This window comes from Macaca nemestrina, chromosome 4 (assembly GCF_043159975.1).
Source record: "Macaca nemestrina isolate mMacNem1 chromosome 4, mMacNem.hap1, whole genome shotgun sequence".
In the NCBI taxonomy this organism is placed as follows: Eukaryota; Metazoa; Chordata; class Mammalia; order Primates; family Cercopithecidae; genus Macaca; species Macaca nemestrina.
The window spans coordinates 19,547,587-19,559,105 of record NC_092128.1 but is presented as its reverse complement, the minus strand read 5'-3'; the positions used below and the strand labels follow the sequence as shown (position 1 = coordinate 19,559,105).

The 11,519-nt window shown below is 47.2% G+C and overlaps 1 non-coding gene across 1 annotated transcript; it reads left to right on the top strand.

Moving 5' to 3' along the window:
- The first annotated feature begins 10,543 nt into the window (after nucleotides 1–10,543).
- Nucleotides 10,544–10,647, top strand: LOC139363048 (U6 spliceosomal RNA). Its single transcript, XR_011622931.1, has one exon. It is a non-coding gene; the product is annotated as a U6 spliceosomal RNA (small nuclear RNA).
- The last annotated feature ends 872 nt before the right edge of the window (nucleotides 10,648–11,519 follow it).

The following is an 11,519-nucleotide window of genomic DNA, read 5'->3' as shown; positions in this document are numbered from 1 at the left end:
CAGGGTCTTGCTTTGTTGCCCAGGCTGGTCTAGAACTCCTGGGTCCAAGAGATCCTCCTGCCTTGGCCTCCTAAAGTATTGGAATTAGAGGCGTGAGCCACTACACTGGACCAGAAATGCAATTTTAAATGAGATACCACTATACACTGATCAGTAGGGCTGAAAGTAAAAAGACAACACCAAGTGTTGGTGAGGACTTGTATGTAGCACCTGGACTTTCATGCATTGTTGGTGGAAACAGAACATGATACACCTTCTTTGGGAAACATTTTGGCCATTTTTTTCCCCCCACAAAGAGTCTCGCTCTTGTTGTCCAGGCTGGAGTGCAATGGCACGATCTCGGCCCACTGTACCCTCCACCTCCCAGGTTCAAGTGATTCTCTTGCCTCAACCTCCTGAATAGCTGGGATTACAGGCATGTGCCACCACACCCCGCTAATTTTGTATTTTTAATAGAGACGGGGTTTCTCCACGTTGGTCAGGCTGGTCTCAAACTCCGGACCTCATGTGATCCCCTCCACCCCCCCAACCCGCCTCGGCCTCCCAAAGTGCTGGGATTACAGACGTGAGCCACCACACCTGGCTTGGCAATTTCTTAAAAGGCAAACTATGTACTTAGCATATGACCCAGTGATCCAATCCCCAGGAATCCTGGAGATATAAAAACACTTCCATATAAGTACTTGTACTGACATGTTCATAACAGCTTAATTTATAACCACCCCAGACTGGAGACAAGACTAATGTCTATCAACTGGTGAATGGATAAACACATTGTGGTACTGTGTATCCATGCAACAGAATGAGCTGCTGGTAAGTGCAACGTGAATTTCCAGAAGCATTGTGCCGCATGCAACATACATGCTCTGTGGCTCCACTTCTACGAACTCTACGACAGGGAAGATGGATGCGGTGGAACACATCAGGACAGTATTTGTCTCTGGAGTGGGTGTGGGGGGCACGGGGAAGGGCCTTGAGGGAGCTTTCTGGGGTGCTGTTAAGGGGAAACAGTTCAGATGGTTGGAGCAGGGAGAGACCAGGCCGTGCAGTTGGAGACCAGGTTTGAAAGGTGGGCGAGGCCAAGCGGCAAGGGCCTTGTGCGCATGATCTGATTCGTCTGTTATCCCGAGAACGGTGGCGACACTCATGGGGGTTCCAGGCTGGGCCAGAGACTGAGTCTTCCTCTTTTTGCCCAAGCTGCCATCCCTCAAGACACTTAGTAGTTCCCCGCTTCCTCCCCAATTTCCGGCACGTGATACTCTGGAAACATTAAAGCCTGAGGGGTAACATAAACCTCCTGGACCCCCGCCTCGGCACAGGAGGGGATGCGGATGTTGGTTGGGAATAGCGGACACAAAGGTGACGGGTTGGTTTCCCAGGGCTATCGTAACAAAGTATCACAGACTGGGTGGCTTAAACAGAAATCTTTTTACCAACCTGATGCTTTTGTTTAAAAAATAATAATTAAAAATAATTTTAAAAAACAAAAACCCAGAAATTTATTCTCTCACAGTTCTGGAGGTCAGAGTCCAAAACCAAGGCACAAGCAGGGCCCGTGCTCCCTCTGATGGTGCCAAGGAAGGATCTGTTTCTAGGCCTGTCTCCTGGCTACTGGTAGCGTCAGGCGTCCCTTGGCTGTCTTCTCCCTTTGTCTTTTTACATGATGTGCTCTCTATGGGCATGTCTGCCTCTGTGTTCAAATTTCTGCCTTTTTTTTTTTTTCTTTTACAAGACAGAGTCTTACTCTGTTGCCCAGACTGGAGTGCAGTGGCATGATCTCAGCTCACGGCAGCCTCCGTCTCCCGGGTTCGAGTGATTCTTGTGCCTCAGCCACCTGAGTAGCTGGAATTACAGGCGTGTGCCGCCACGCCTGGCTAATTTTTTTGTATTTTTAGTAGAGACTGGATCTCCCTATGTTGCCCAGGCTGATCTGGAACTCCTGTGAGCCTCCCACCTCAGCCTCCCAAAAGTGTTGGGATTATAGGCGTGAGCCACCAGAGCTGACTTAATTTGTGTGTTTTATAAAAACACTAGTCAAATTGGATTAGGGTCCAACCTAATGATCTCATCTATTTTTTAAATAGAGATATGATCTCACTGTGTTGTCCAGGCTGGTCTCAGACCCGAAGGCTCAAGTGATCCTTCCTCTTCGGCCTCCCTAGTAGCTGGGACTACAGGCATGCCCCACAGTGCCTGGCACGACCTCATCTTAAAAGACCCCGTTTCCAAATAAGGTCACATTCATAAGTATTGGGAATTAGGACTTCAACATTTTGGGGGACACAATCTATAACAGTAGGCTCTATTTTAATATTATTTATTTATATGACCTTCATCTAGCAGTCTGTCATCTTCAACTGACAACCATCAGCTGTGCAGATTATATTTCTTTTATAAGTGTCTTGAGGCCGGCCATGGTGGCCCATGCCTGTAATCCCAGCAATTTGGGAGGCTGAGGTGGGCAGATCACCTGAGGTCAGGAGTTCAAGACCAGCCAGGTCATCATGGCAAAACACTGTCTCTACCAAAAAATACAAAAAAATAGCTAGGCGTCAATCCCATTACTGGGTATATACACAAAGGATTATAAATCATGCTGCTATAAAGACACATGCACACTCATGTTTATTGTGGCACTATTCATAATAGCAGACTTGGAACCAATGCAAATGTCCATCAGTGATAGACTGGATAAAGAAAATGTGGCACATATACACCATGGAATACTATGCAGCCGTAAAAAAGGATGAGTTCATGTCCTTTGCAGGGACATGGATGAAGCTGGAAACCACCATTCTCAGCAAACTAACACAAGGACAGAAAACCAAACACTGCATGTTTTCATAAGTGGAAGTTGAACAGTGAAAACACAGGAAGGGGAACATCACACACTGGGGCCTGTCGGTGGGGGGCGGGGGTACGGGACTGGGGGAGGGATAGTATTAAGAGAAATACCTAATGTAAATGATGAGTTGATGGGTGCAACAAACCAACATGGCACACATAAGCCTATGTAACAAACCTGCACGTTGTGCACATGTACCCCAGAACTTAAAGTATTTAAAAAAAAAAAAAAAAAAAGGCCAGGCACAGTGGCTCACGCCTGCAATCCCAGCACTTTGGGAGCCCTAGGCAGGTGGATCACGAGGTCAGGAGATCGAGACCATCCTGGCGAACATGGTTAAAGCCCGTCTCTACTAAAAATACAAAAAATTAGTCGGGCATGTTGGTGGGCACCTGTAGTCCCAGCTACTAGGGAGGCCGAGGCAGGAGAATGGCATGAACCAGGGAGGCGGAGCTTGCAGTGAGCCGAGATCACGCCACTGCACTCCAGCCTGGGCAACAGAGTGAGACTCCGTCTCAAAAAAAAAATAAATAAATAAAAAATAAATAAATAAAAATAGCTGGGCATGGGGGCACACACCTGTAGTCCCAGCTACTTGGGAGGCTGGGGCAAGAGGATCCCTTGAGCCAAGGGAGGTGGAGGTTGGAGTGAGTCAAGATTGTGCCGTTGCACTCCAGCCTGGGCAACAGAGCAAAAATGAGTGTATTGAATCTCTTGATTCATCTATTGAATAGGGCTCTCCCCTGGCTGCCACGCTCTGAACCGAGGCTGGCTGTTTAGACAGGCTGCAGCACACAGCAGAAGACCTTCCTGTTTAAAAATGTCAGAATGCTGCTGCTTCTCTCCAAATCTACCCCAAAGCAGCAAGGAGAACAAGCAGCAGAAATCCAGACCTTGGCACTAAGGAAACTGGGAGACATCTGAAACCCTCAGCCACGAAAGTCTGAGGAAGGGATGCCAACTGCCCTGAATGTTAAATGGGTGCAAGGAGAGGGGTGCATCCTGGAGGCAGCCAGCTGAGCATAATTCTCCAAAGTCAGTGACACGCCAGGGAGAGAAGCATGACAGGATGCTCAGGTGGGGACTTGCCCCGACCCAGGCAGGGAGCTGGAGTGAACACAGGAGGTGAGGCTGAATGTGGAGTCACACAGACAAGCCTTGTTTGAAGGAAGGAATCTGCAGGTGAGGTTGGGCAGAGGGGAGCAACTGTCCACCATGAGCCTGCATCCGATGAGCTCGGCGGACAGGAGGAGTGAAGGTTATCCACTCATGCGGATGCTGCTCTCCTAGAGCATAGCCCAGGCCCTTCAACTCCTGACATCTGGTGGTCTAGAGCTGCCTCATTCAAAGATGACTGATAGGCCAGGCACGGTGGCTCAGGCACGGTGGCTCACGCCTGTAATCCCAGCGCTTTGGGAGGCTGAGGTGGGCGGATCAGTTGAGCTCCAAAGTTCAAGACCAGCCTGGGCAACATGGCAAAACTTTCTCTACAAAAAATACAAAAATGAGCCAGGCATTGTGGCACACACACCTGTAGTTACATACTCAGGAGGCTGAGGCAGGAGGATCGAGGGAGCCCAGGAGGCGAAAGTCATAGTGAGTCAATATCATGCTACTATACTCCAGTCTAGGTGACAAGAGTCAGACCCCACCTCAAAACAAAACAAAAGCCATCACAGACAGCCAGGCACAGTGGATGCAGCACAACTGAAAAGAATCCTGAAATCATAAAAAGAGCAAGAAAAAAACCAATACACTGGGATTGAGAAAAATAGTAAAGAACAAAGTAGAATAGACAAAAGTTTAAAATGGATACACAGAAAATGATAGACATGAAGATCCAAGAAGTACTATATACATTTAGTTAATATTCCTGGAGGCAAAAACAAAAATAATGGAACAGGAAAATTTTTTTTTTTTTTTTTTTTTTTTTTTTTTTTTTTTTTTTTTGAGGTGAAGTCTTGCTCTGTTGCCAGGCTGGAGTGCAGTGGTGTGATCTTGGCTCACTGCAACCTCTGCCTCCCAGGTTCAAGGGATTCTCCTGCCTTAGCTTCCTGAGTAGCTGGGATTACAGGCATGTCACCATGCCGGGCTAATTTTTGTATTTTTAGTAGTGACAGGGTTTCACCATGTCGGCCAGGCTGGTCTCAAACTCCTGATCTCAAGTGATCCACCCGCCTTGGCCTCCCAAAGTGTTGGGATTACAGGAGTGAGCCACTGGCACCCGGCCAGGGAAGATATTTAAAGAAATAAAATATGCCAAGAGGGCTTTCTACAAATAAAATGACTTGGATCAACATGCTGATAACGTATATACCAAGCCCTAGGAAAAAATGAAACAGTATGACCAGTGTATTAGTCAGGGTTCTCTAGAGGGACAGAACTAGATGTTTAGAGGATGTATGTATAGATGAGAGGGCGTTTATTTTTTGAGATGGAGTTTCGCCCTGCCACCGAGGCTGGAGTGCAGTGGCATGATCTCAGCTCACTGCAACCTCCACCTCCCGGGTTCAAACGATTCTCCTGCCTCAGCCTCTCAAGTAGCTGGGATTACAGGTGTGTGCCACCACACCTGGCTAATGTTTGTATTTTTAGTAGAGGCGGGGTTTCACCATGTCGGCCAGGCTGGTCTCAAACTCCTGACCTTGTGATCCGCCCGCCACAGCCTGAGAGGGAGTTTACTGAGAATTGACTTGTACTATCACTAGGTTAAGTCTGTTTGCTGTCTGCAAACAGAGGAGCAAGGAAGCCAGTAGTGGCTCAGTCCAAGTCCCTAAACCTCAAAAGTAGGGAAGCTGACAGTACAGCCTTCAGTCTGTGGCCAAAAGCCTGAGAGCCTCTGGCAAACCGCTGGTGTAAGTCCAAGAGTCCAAAAGCTGAAGAACTTGGAGTCTGATGTTCAAGTGCAGGAAGCACCCAGCACGGGAGAAAGATGAAGGCCAGAAGCCTCAGCAAGTCTGCTATTTCCAACTTCTTCTGCCTGCTTTTATCCTAGCCATGCTGGAGGCTGCTTAGAGGGTATCTACCCATACTGAGGGTGGGTCTGCCTCTCCCAGTCCACTGACTCAAACATTAATCTCCTTTAGCAACACCCTCACAGACACACCCAGGAACAGTACTTTGCATCCTTCAGTCCAATCAAGTTGACATTCAATATTAACTGAAACTGGGATTACACGCGCCCACCACCAGGCCTGGCTAATTTTTGTATTTTTAGTAGAGATGGGGTTTCACCATGTTGGCCAGGCTGGTCTCGAACTTTTGAACTCAGGTGATCCACCCATCTCGGTCTCCCAAAGTGCTGGTATTACAGGCGTGAGCCACCGTGCCCAGCCGGTAATTTGGTTTAGATGAGGTCAAGAAGAGGAGCCCCTGTGATGGAATTAGTGACCTTATAAGAGACACTAAAGAGCTTGCTCCTCCTCTCTGTGCCACACGAGGACACAGCGAGAGGGTGGCCATCTGCAAGGCAAGAGGAGAGCCCTCACCAGGAACGGACCCTGTGGACACCCTGATCTCAGACTTCCAGCCTCCAGAACTGGAAGAAAATACATTTCTGTGGTTTATGTTTACCTTGCACCCAGTCTATGGTATATTGTTATGGTACCATGAGCAGCCAATGCAATATAAAAATAGTCACTAGTCAATGACACAAAACTCCCAAACTCTAAGATACACACCCTACAGAGCAAACAGATTAAATAGTGAGATATTTTGAACATAAATATGCAGACAGCGCTAAAACCAAACATATTTTCTCCTATCCATAAGTATAAAAATAGGCTGATCTTCCTATGAAGTCTTAGATTGAATAATGAAGCAAATCCATCATAAACTGTGGACAAGAGACGAGATTCACCCAAACACAAAGAGATTCAGGAAGGTTCATCCCTTCCTCCTTTCCACTAAGGGGAATTAAGCATTTCCTATGGGCTGGCACTATTTCCTTCTTTTTTTTTTTTTTTTTTTTTTTTGAGTTGGAGTCTCTCACTCTTTCACTCAGGCTGGAGTGCAGTGGTGTGATCTCAGCTCACTGCAATCTCTGCCTCCCATGTTCAAGTGATTCTCCTGCCTCAGCCTCCCGAGTAGCTGGAATTACAGGTGCCCACCACTGTGCTGGGCTAATGTTTTGTATTTTCAGTAGAGACGGGGTTTCCCCACATTGGCCAAGCTGGTCCTGAACCCCTGACCTCAGGTGATCCGCCTGCCTCGACCTCCCAAAGTGCTGGGATTACAGGCGTGAGGCTGGGCTGGCATCATTCTAAGCACCAAGGTTGGATTCATGCATAGACAAATCCTGTCCATGTGGAGCTTACGCATAATCAAGCACACAGATGATTTCGAGCAGGTGAATTTCAGCCATGGAAGGAGAAGAGGGAAGGAGAAGTGACAGGCGGGCTTGAGAAACAGCTGGAGGGGAGCGAGCCCAGGGAAGAAGGGACATGAGGCCTGACAGGCGGCTGGGGACCAGATCTGACATTCAGAAGAGCGGCACAGCCTACAGATGCCTTTCTGAAATCGTCAGCTTATTGATGGTATTTAATGCCATGAGACAGGGTGAAATCACAGGGGACAGATGGATCACGGGTTCTTAACCTTTTTTGGTTTCACGGACCCCTTTGGTAATCTGCCTATAGAGTCCTTCCTCCAACCCCGGCTTCTGACATCCAGTCTCCTCCTCCTCCTCCAGCACCCTCTGACCTGCCTGCCTCCGTCTTATAAGGATGCTTGTGATTACACTGGGTACACCTGGGTAACCCAGGCTCCTCTCATCTGAAGACCCTTAATATATATGTTTTTTAAGACAGTTTTGCTCTTTAAATTTTTTATTTTTTTGAGACGGAGTTTTGCTCTTGTTGCCCAAACTGGAGTGCAATGGCATGATCTCGATTCACTGCAACCTCCGCCTCCAGGGTTCAAGCAATTCTCCTGCCTCAGCCTCCCGAGTAGCTGGGATTACAGGTGCGCACCACCACACCCAGCTAATGTTTTGTATTTTTAGTAGAAATGAGGTTTCCGTGTTAGCCAGGCTGGTCTCGAACTCCTGACCTCAGGTGATCCGCCCGCCTCGGTCTCCCAAAGTGCTGGGATTACAGGTGTGAGCCACCATGGCCGGTCTAAAATATTTTTAAAGTTGTGATACAGTTGATAGTGTTGCTACAAACTTAGAGGCTCAGAAGAATGCAAAATGTGTACCTTACCTCTGGAAGGCCAGAAGTCTGCAGTCTGACTGAGGCAAAATCAGGGTGTCGGCAGAGCCACGTTCCTCCTGGAGGCTTGAGGGGAGAATCCATTCTTTGAGTTTTCCAGGCTTTTTTTTTTTTTTGAGACAGAGTCTCCCTCTGTCGCCCAGGCTGGCGTGCAGTGGCGCAATATTGGCTCACTACAACCTCCACCTCCTGGGTTCAAGTGATTCTCGTGCCTCAGCCTCTTGAGTAGCAGGGATTACAGGTGACTGCCACCATGCCCGGCTAATTTTTTGTACTTTTAATAGAGAAGGAGCTTCGCCATGTTGGCCAGGCTGGTCTTGAATTCCTGACCCCAAGTGATCCACCCTCCTCAGCCTCCCAAAGTGCTGGGATTACAGGCGTGAGCCACCGCGCCCAGCCTCTTTTTCAGCTTCTGGAATCTTCCTGCAGTCCGTAGCTCCTGGTCCCCTCCTTCAAAGCCAGAGTGTAGCATCTTTGAGTCCCGACGACGACGACCACCCCGGCTTCTGACATCCAGTCTCCTCCTCCTCCTCCTCCAGCGCCCTCTGACCCACCTGCCTCCCTCTTATAAGGACGCTTGTGATTACCCTGGGTACACCTGGGTAACCCAGGCTCCTCTCATCTGAAGACCCTTAATTTAATCACAGTAATCCTAAGAAAAAAGATTTTTTAAAGCAAAAATTAATTAATTTAAAAAGAAAACTGCCTTTGGTCAGTGAAAGCCTCTTCAGGTTCGTCCTCGGTTCTTTTGACAGGACCTGGAAGACTCTAAGCACTTCCTTGCCTACCCTGCCACACACATCAGTGGTGTGTCCTGCAGAGCTCAGATGACAGAGAGTCCTTATTCTTTTAATGAAGTCAGCATAACATTAAAATCCGATAAAATAGCATTCGAAAGAGATAGCTTCAGATCAAATACATTTTAAATAGTCATGTGTCACTTAACAACAGGGAAATGTCTAAGAAATTTGTTGTTAGGCGATTTTATCATTGTGCAAACATCATTTAATTACACAAACCTATAGGGTAGAACCTCCTACCCACCTGGGCTCTATGGTATGGCCTATTACTCCTAGGCCACAAACCTGTACAGCATGTTACTTGTGAAAGTTGATTATATGACTCGGGTCATTCTTTTTTTTCTTTTTTTTTTTTTGAGACAGAGTCTCGCTCTGTCACCCAGGCTGGAGTGCAGTGGTACGATCTCAGCTCACTGCAGCCTTCACCTCCTGGGTTTAAGCCATTCTCGTGCCTCAGCCTCCCAAGTAGCTGGGATTACAGCCGCCCACCACCACACCCTGCTAATTTTTGTATTTACTTTAGTAGAGACTGGGGGGGGGGTTTCACCATGTTGGCCAGGCTGGTCTCGAACTCCTGACCTCAAGTGATTTGCCCACCTCAGCCTCCCAAAGTGCTGGGACTACAGGCGTGAGCCACCGCAACCGGCCTTTTGAATTGGGTCGTTCTTGTCGGACCCAATTAAAACAGTTGAGAAGCTGGGGGGAAAAAGCACTTAGAGCACATAACACAGCTCCCAGAATGCAATTCTCTGCAAGCCTGGCGGCCAAAACGGCCTGCTCTCACCTGAAACCAGTTTTATCTAATGGCTTCTGAAACATCCTGCTACCGCTCTAAATCTAGTTTTACCTACTGAAGCCACTTACCAATCAGAGCGTGCCAGCTCCCCAACACTCTACTAGTGCTAATGGACTTTCTGGAAAAACAATGCATAGCATTTCTCCTTTCTCTTCTTGTCGGACAGACAGGTCTGACTGTTACTCAGGCTGGAGTGCAGGGGTACAATCAAGGCTCACTGCAGCCTCAACCTCCTAGGCTCAAGCGATCCTCCACCTTCAGCCTCCCAAGCAGCTGGACTACAGGCTGGGGGCCACCACACCCAGCTTACTTTTTATTTTTTTGTAGAGATGGGGTCTCACCATGTTGTCCAGGCTGGTCTCAAACACCTGGGCGCAAGCGATCCTCCTGCCTCTGTCTCCCAAAGTCCTGTGATTACAGGTGTGAGCCACCACACCTGGCCAACATTTCTCCTTTTTATAAAACCTCCTCTTTGTTCTTTGGACATATTAAAGACCAGTCAGTCTGTGTGTATGCCTGAAGTTGCAATTCTGGTATCCCAAATAACATGAGAAATTTAGGGATTCATCTCTATATTTTAATTTTGACTTCAATATACTGCACTGAATACTGTTGGCAGCTGTGTGTAATACAATGGTAAGTATTTGTGTATCTAAACATAGAAAAAGTACAGTAAAATACGGTGTAAAAGAGAAATAGGCTGGGTACAGCGGCTCACGCCTGTAATCCCAGCTACTCAAGGCTGAGGCAGGAGGATTGCTTGAACCCAGGAGGCGGAGGTTGCAGTGAACCGAGATTGCGCCACTGTACTCCAGCCTGGGCGACAGAGCAAGACTCCTTCTCAAAAAAAAAAATAAAAATAATAAAAATAAATTTTAAAAACAGAGAAATAGTGCTTTCTTCAGTAGCACACATACTAAAATTGGAACAATACAGAGATTAGCATGGCCGCTGTTTAAAAATTAAATTTAAAAAAAATTGACTGGGCACAGTGGCTCACGCCTGTAATACCAGCACTTTGGGAGGCTGAGGCGGGTGGATCACAAGGTCAGGAGTTCAAGACCAGCCTGGTCAAGATGGTGAAACCCCATCTCTACTAAAAATACAAAAATTATCCAGGCATGGTGGCGAGCACCTATAATCTCAGCTACTCAGGAGGCTGAGGCAGAGAATTGCTTGAACCCAGGAGGTGGAGGTTGCAGTGAGCCGAGATGGCATCACTGCCTTCCAGACTGGGCGACAGAAGGAAGGCTCTGTCTCAAAAAAAAAAAAAAAAAGCAAAAACAAAAATTGCTGGGTGTGGTGACTCACGCCTGTAATCCCAGCACCTTGGGAGGCAGAGGTGGGTGGATCATCTGAAGTCAGGAGTTCAAGACCAGCCTGGCCAACATGATGAAACCATCTCTACTAAAAATACAGAAATTAGCCCGGCATGTTGGCAGGCATCTATAATTCCAGCTACTCGGGAGGCTGAGGCAGGCGAATCACTTGAACCTGGGAGGCGGAGGTTGCAGTGAGCAGAGATTGTGCCACTGCACTCCAACCTGGGGGACAGAGTGAGGCTCCGCCTCAAAAAAAAAAAAAATAAAAACAGTACACTTGTATGGGGCATTTACAGGACTGGAAGTTGTTCTGGGTGAGTGGGGAGTGACTGTGAAGGTTTAGGACATTACACACTGTTGGAGACTTTATAAACACTGCACACTTAGGCTATACTAAATTTATGAAAAGTAATTTTCTTTCAATAATAAATATTAGCTTACTGTAACTTCATAATTCTTTTAACTTTTTGACTTTTTTGTAATAACACTTAGCTTAAAACACAAATATTATACACCTGTACAAAAATATTTTCTTTATATCCTTAT